Genomic DNA, 5,682 nt, shown 5'->3' on the forward strand with positions numbered 1-5,682 from the left:
TATGTAACCCATTGTTCATTCAGTAACATATTGTTCAGTCTCCATGTGTTGCAGAAATTTTTATTCTTTATTTTGTCATTGATTTACAATTTTTTTCCATTATGATCTGATAAAATGCATGGTAATATACCTACTTTTTTATATTTGCTAAGAGTTTCCCTATGGCATAGTATATGGTCTATTTTTGAGAAGGATCCATGTGCTGCTGAGAAGAAAGTGTATCTGCTTGATGCTGGTTGATATATTTTATATATGTCAGTTAAGTCTAAGTTATTAATTGTGTTATTGAGCTCTGTAGTTTCTTTATTTGACTTTTGTTTGGAAGATCTCTCCAGTGGTGAGAGAGGTGTATTAAAGTCATCCAAGATTATTGTGTTGTGGTCAATTTGACTCTTGAACTTGAGAAGAGCTTGTATGATGAACACAGCTGCACCATTGTTTGGGGAATAAGTATTCATGATTGTTATGTCTTGTAGGTGTATGGTTCTCTTGAGCAGTATGTAATGTCTATCTTCATCCTTTTTGATTAACTTTGGCTTGAAGTCTGCTTTATTTGATGTGAGTATGGAAACCCCTGCTTGCTTCTGCAGTCCATGTGAGTGGTATGATTTTTCCCAACCTTTCACCTTCAGTGTGTTGTATATCTGTTCCTATCAGATGAGTCTCCTTGAGGAAGCATATTTTGGGGTCTTTTTAAAAAATCCAATCTGCTAGCCTATGTCTCTTTATTGGTGAGTTTAAGCCATTAATATTCAGGGTTACTATTGAGACATGATTTGTATTTCCAGCCATATTTGTTTATTTTTGTTATTTAACTTGACTTGGTTTTCCTCTTTGATTAGTTTTTCCTTTAGGGTAATTCCTCCCTCTGCTGATTTTCACTGTTGTTTTTTGTTCTTCTTCATGGAATATTTTCCAAGGATGTTTTGTAGTGTCCGTTTTCTAGCTATAAAATTCTTTTAACTTTTGTTTATCATGGGAGGTTTTTATTTCATCTTCAAATCTAAAGCTTAATTTTTCTGGATACAAAATTCTTGGTTGGCACCCATTATCTTTCAGAGCTTGATATATGTTGTTCCAGGATCTACTAACTTTCAGGGTCTGTGTTGAAAAATCTGCTGTTACCCTAATTGGTTTTCCCCTATTTGTAATCTGATTTCTTTCTTTCTCAGCTTTTAGACATTATTATTACTATGTGTGTGTGTGTGTGTGTATATATATATATATATATATATATATATATATATGCATGACCAATGTGATTCTGCAATATATATATATATATATATATATATATATATATATATATATAGAGAGAGAGAGAGAGAGAGAGAGAGAGATTGATTCTCTATCTCCCTGTTGAGGTGATATTTTACTTCTTGTATTTGTTTATGTAGCTCATTGTCAAAATGATCTTTCACTGCCTGTATTTTCTCTATTTTATCTTCCTTGAGATCACAGAACATTTTAACCATGTACATCCTGAACTCCTTCTCTGTAATTCCTTCTTCTGTGGCTGCCAATGATTCTAATCATGTGTGGTGTCTTGATTTGTTTAGGACCCTTTCTTCCCTTGTCTTTTCATGTTGCTTGTGTGTGTTCCTTTCCAGCTCTGTGAGTCTGGAGTATTATTGCTTTTTATCATACAGGTTTGTAGTGCTCTTGTAGGGTTCTAAGATGTCACCTTTGTAGGGAGGGACAATGTTAACAGATCCCAATTTCAACAATATACCACTTATGAACAATTTGTTGTTATTAAGACATTTACAGTTTAGTTTCAATGTACAGAAATGTTGTATTCAATTATTATCTAAAATATAATCAGTAATTTTGTAAAAAGATTTACAGTTTCTGAAGGTGGACATTGAACTGAGGGTGGGGTGTAGGATGATATGCTGAGGAAATAGGATGAGATGATATAAAGTTAATATATCTTAGGAAGTATGAAAGATAAATCTAATGAAGAGGGTTAGTAGCAAGAGAATAGACAGGAAGTAATTTAGGGTAGACAAGTACATGGGAAGACAGAGTACATAAAGCAAACACACATATGTATTCAGAAAAATACAGGATGTTAAAATAGTAAAATTTGGAGGGGAAAAGAAAAATTAAAGAAGAAAAAGGGGCATATACAACACTTCTATATTATATTATTCAGGTGACTCAGTCCTCAAAATCCTATTTCATGCAAAGTTCTTGGTTTCATATATATTGGGGATGTGAGGGCCAGGGAATAGAGGAGTAGAAGAGAAAGAGAAACAAATACTCCAAGAAAGAAACCAGAGTTCTTGCTAGTTTTAGAGATCTGTATCTTTCCTACTTCTCTTCTCATCCAATAGGTGGCGTTGTCTATTGTAAACTGGTTTCTCTGCCCTCAGGATATTGTAGGTAACCAGGGTGGGAAGATTTGTCCTGGTGTAGGGCACCTGGAAACAGGGAGTGCCACCTGCCAGTCCCTGCAGGGAGACTGCACCTCACGGGTCTCTTTCTGGGACCACTGATATGTCTGGGGTGCCCAGTACTATCTCCCTATCTTACCTGGAGATTTCCCAGGTCCTGGTCTCTCTGTTAGGCTCCAAACATTAGCCCCAACTCCCTCTCCCTTAGCAGTTCCCAATTGGGGAACTTCTCACACCGGGGCTTCGGGGGTGGCTCCCTGGTCACACTGCACACCTGTGTTGAGCAACTACTGTGTTGGGTTACCACCGCTGGGGAAAGGGGGAGGTTGCAAACCTGGTACCTGGCTGCTGGAGATCTGATCTGGGAGCTGCCCCCACCTAATATGGTGAGAATGTTGAGCCAAGGTGGAGGCAGTCTGCTTCCAGCACCGGCTGGGGTGTCTGGTAAGGTGGGGGGAGTGGGTGATGACATTGTTCTGTGGGTAGGTAGTAGCTGAGTGACCTGCATGGGAGGTGAGTGAAGTCTAAGAGTTCTGCAGAGGTGCTGATAGGTGATTCTGCTAAGGTGCTAGCCAGCCCTAAATGGGATAGAACTTCAGGCTTTGGGTTTGGGGAAGCAGGAGTCCAGGAGTCCTACTTGAAAGCTGAGGCCCAGCCCTGTGCAGAGTCACAGCTGCTGGTGATTTCTGCAGAAATCAGCTGTGTAGGGGTCTTCTAACACTCTCAGAGATGCAGTATTCTGACTAGGTGAGATCTGGATCATGGAGCAACACAGACTGCTGCCTCCCTCTGACCTGCCATCTTTTTGATATCCTTTTGGGGAAAGCAGATTGGCCACAAGGTCAGGAAGGTATGTGACTGTTACTACTGCCATATCTACTCCTATTCAAACACTGTTGAGAAGTGAAAGGAGATTCAGAAGGGGTTGAATACTGGGATCCAGGATCTCTACACTGTGCTTCACACAACTGAAGATTATTTAAGGCAAGTGCTGTGTAAAGCTGCTGGGCCAGTGAACAGCCATGTCATCCAGGTGAAGAAAATGAAAGCCATTTACCACATGCTGAACATGTCCAGCTTGGACTGACAAACAGGTGCCTCATCCCCGAGGTCTGGTGTTCTGAGGGTGATCTGCTTGACCTGCGCAGGGTGCTAGAGGAGGGCTTGGGAGAGAGCAGGGCTACCATCCCCTCATTTATGAACACAATCCCCACAAAAGAAACACCCTCAACCCTAATCCGGACCAACAGATTCATCCAGGGATTTCAGAGCACCATGGATGCTTATGGCATTGGGAGCTACAGGGAAGTGAATCCAGCTCTTTTCCAACATCACATTCCCAGTTTTGTTTGCAGTGGTGTTCGGAGACCTTGGCCTCAGCTTTGTGATGTTCTTATTTGCCCTCTTATTGGTAAAAATGAAAATCATCCTGGACTGAACCAGTTGCAGGACATCTTGAGGATGTTTTTCAATGGCCGATACATCTTTCTGCTCATGGGACTGTTCTTAGTGTACACAGGCCTCATCTACAATGACTGCTTCTCCAAGTCACTCAACATCTTTGGCTCTCAGTGGAACGTGTCTGCCATGTACAGCTCCAGTCACACTCAGCAGGAGCCTGAGAAGATGGCTCTGTGGAACGACGGTGTCCTGAGGCACAACAGGGTGCTGCAGTTGGACTGAGCCATTCCTGGAGTGTTCCTACACCCTTATCCTTTGGGGATTGACCCAATTTGGAACATAGCAACCAATCACCTCACTTTCCTAAATTCTTTCAAAATGAAAATGTCTGTGATACCTCATCTTTTTGACTGTCTATAAGTGGCTCATATTTCTGGCAGAAACTTACAAGGAAGCTCCCAGCATTCTGATTGAGTTCATCAACTTGTTCATATTCCCAGCAAGTGGATCAAGTGGCCTTTACCCAGGGCAGGAGCACATCCAGAAAGTGCTGCCGGTTGTCACAGTACTGTCTTCTTGGGAAAACCAGTTTTCTTGTTGTGGCTACACAATGTGCAGAATTGGTTACATACTTGTAAGGAAAAATAGTGAGGAAGTTGTTTCTCTGCTGGGAAACCAGGATATAGAAGAGGGATATAACCAAATGGAAGATGGATGCAGAGAAATGCCATGCAAAGAGTTTCATTTTGGAGAAATACTAATTCACTCCATTGAGTACTGTCTTAGCTTCATGTCCAACACTGCACCCTACCTGCGGCTCTGGGCACTCAGTGCTCATGCACTTCTCTCTGATGTCCTGTGGGCCATGCTGATGCGAGTGGGCCTACAAGTGTACACCATCTACCGTGTCTTGCACTGCTCCCAGTGATTGCTTTCTTTGCAGTTTTGACTATTTTCATCCTCTTGATCATGGAAGGGCTTTCTGCATTTCTTCATACCATATGCCTCCACTGGGTAGAATTTCAGAACAAATTCTACATTGGTGCAGGCACCAAATTTGTTCCTTTCTCATTCAGTCTAATTTCATGGAAGTTGAATGGCAGTGACAACATGGCATGATCATATTGCTGTAACCAATGAGCTTTCAGAATTATGAAGAATATCATGTTGTAGAATTTCACATATGTCAAATTTATGATAGGAAAAGCTCTGTCTTCATTGATTACCTTATTATGTAGCCAAATAATTCTGTAAGATATACCTCTTCTTCATATGCTAAATATTTTGTAACACTTATCAATTTCAGATACATACTTTTTTGGTTTTTATTACAAGCAAGTGTAAGGTCATGCCAAATGTTATACTAAAGTTATTTGTGTCTAAATACAGGATTGGGGGAAAGAAGCCAATTTTGGAAGGCTAATTGAAAATGGTTCTAGATACTTGATTCCTTTTAAACCTTATTTTAAAAGATACAGAGTTTATTATGTCAAAAAAAAAAAAGAAATTAAATACATATAGTTTCTTTCCACCTTCAGATAGTAAAAAATGAAACCATAAGGAATAACTTTTAAACAGGTGGTCTCAATAATTCAACTAGAATGAAACTATAGAAGAATTACTTTTAGCTGAAGGTTACCCAAATACCTACCCCATCATCACAGCCAAGGAGAGTGGGGTGGAGCTTACCCAAGAGCAAATCACTCCTGGTAATTGCTAACTCTAAACCAGTACTCCCTATAGTATCAGGGGGAGATTAGGTGAAAACAAGCCACTGACTTTCTATCTCAATCATGAGAATGGATAGAATCGTGAGGAAATGCACCAGCCACGGTGGACACTTCTGTACTATAGATCAGAATATAGGATTCTGCATTCACAG

The 5,682-nt window shown here is 40.3% G+C and overlaps 1 pseudogene; it reads left to right on the forward strand.

The window, feature by feature from the left end:
• The first annotated feature begins 3,204 nt into the window (after positions 1 to 3,204).
• LOC114080740 (V-type proton ATPase 116 kDa subunit a 2 pseudogene) lies at positions 3,205 to 4,919 on the forward strand (annotated as a pseudogene).
• Positions 4,920 to 5,682: the final 763 nt, after the last annotated feature.

Source organism: Marmota flaviventris, chromosome 3, assembly GCF_047511675.1.
Source record: "Marmota flaviventris isolate mMarFla1 chromosome 3, mMarFla1.hap1, whole genome shotgun sequence".
Lineage (NCBI taxonomy): Eukaryota > Metazoa > Chordata > Mammalia > Rodentia > Sciuridae > Marmota > Marmota flaviventris.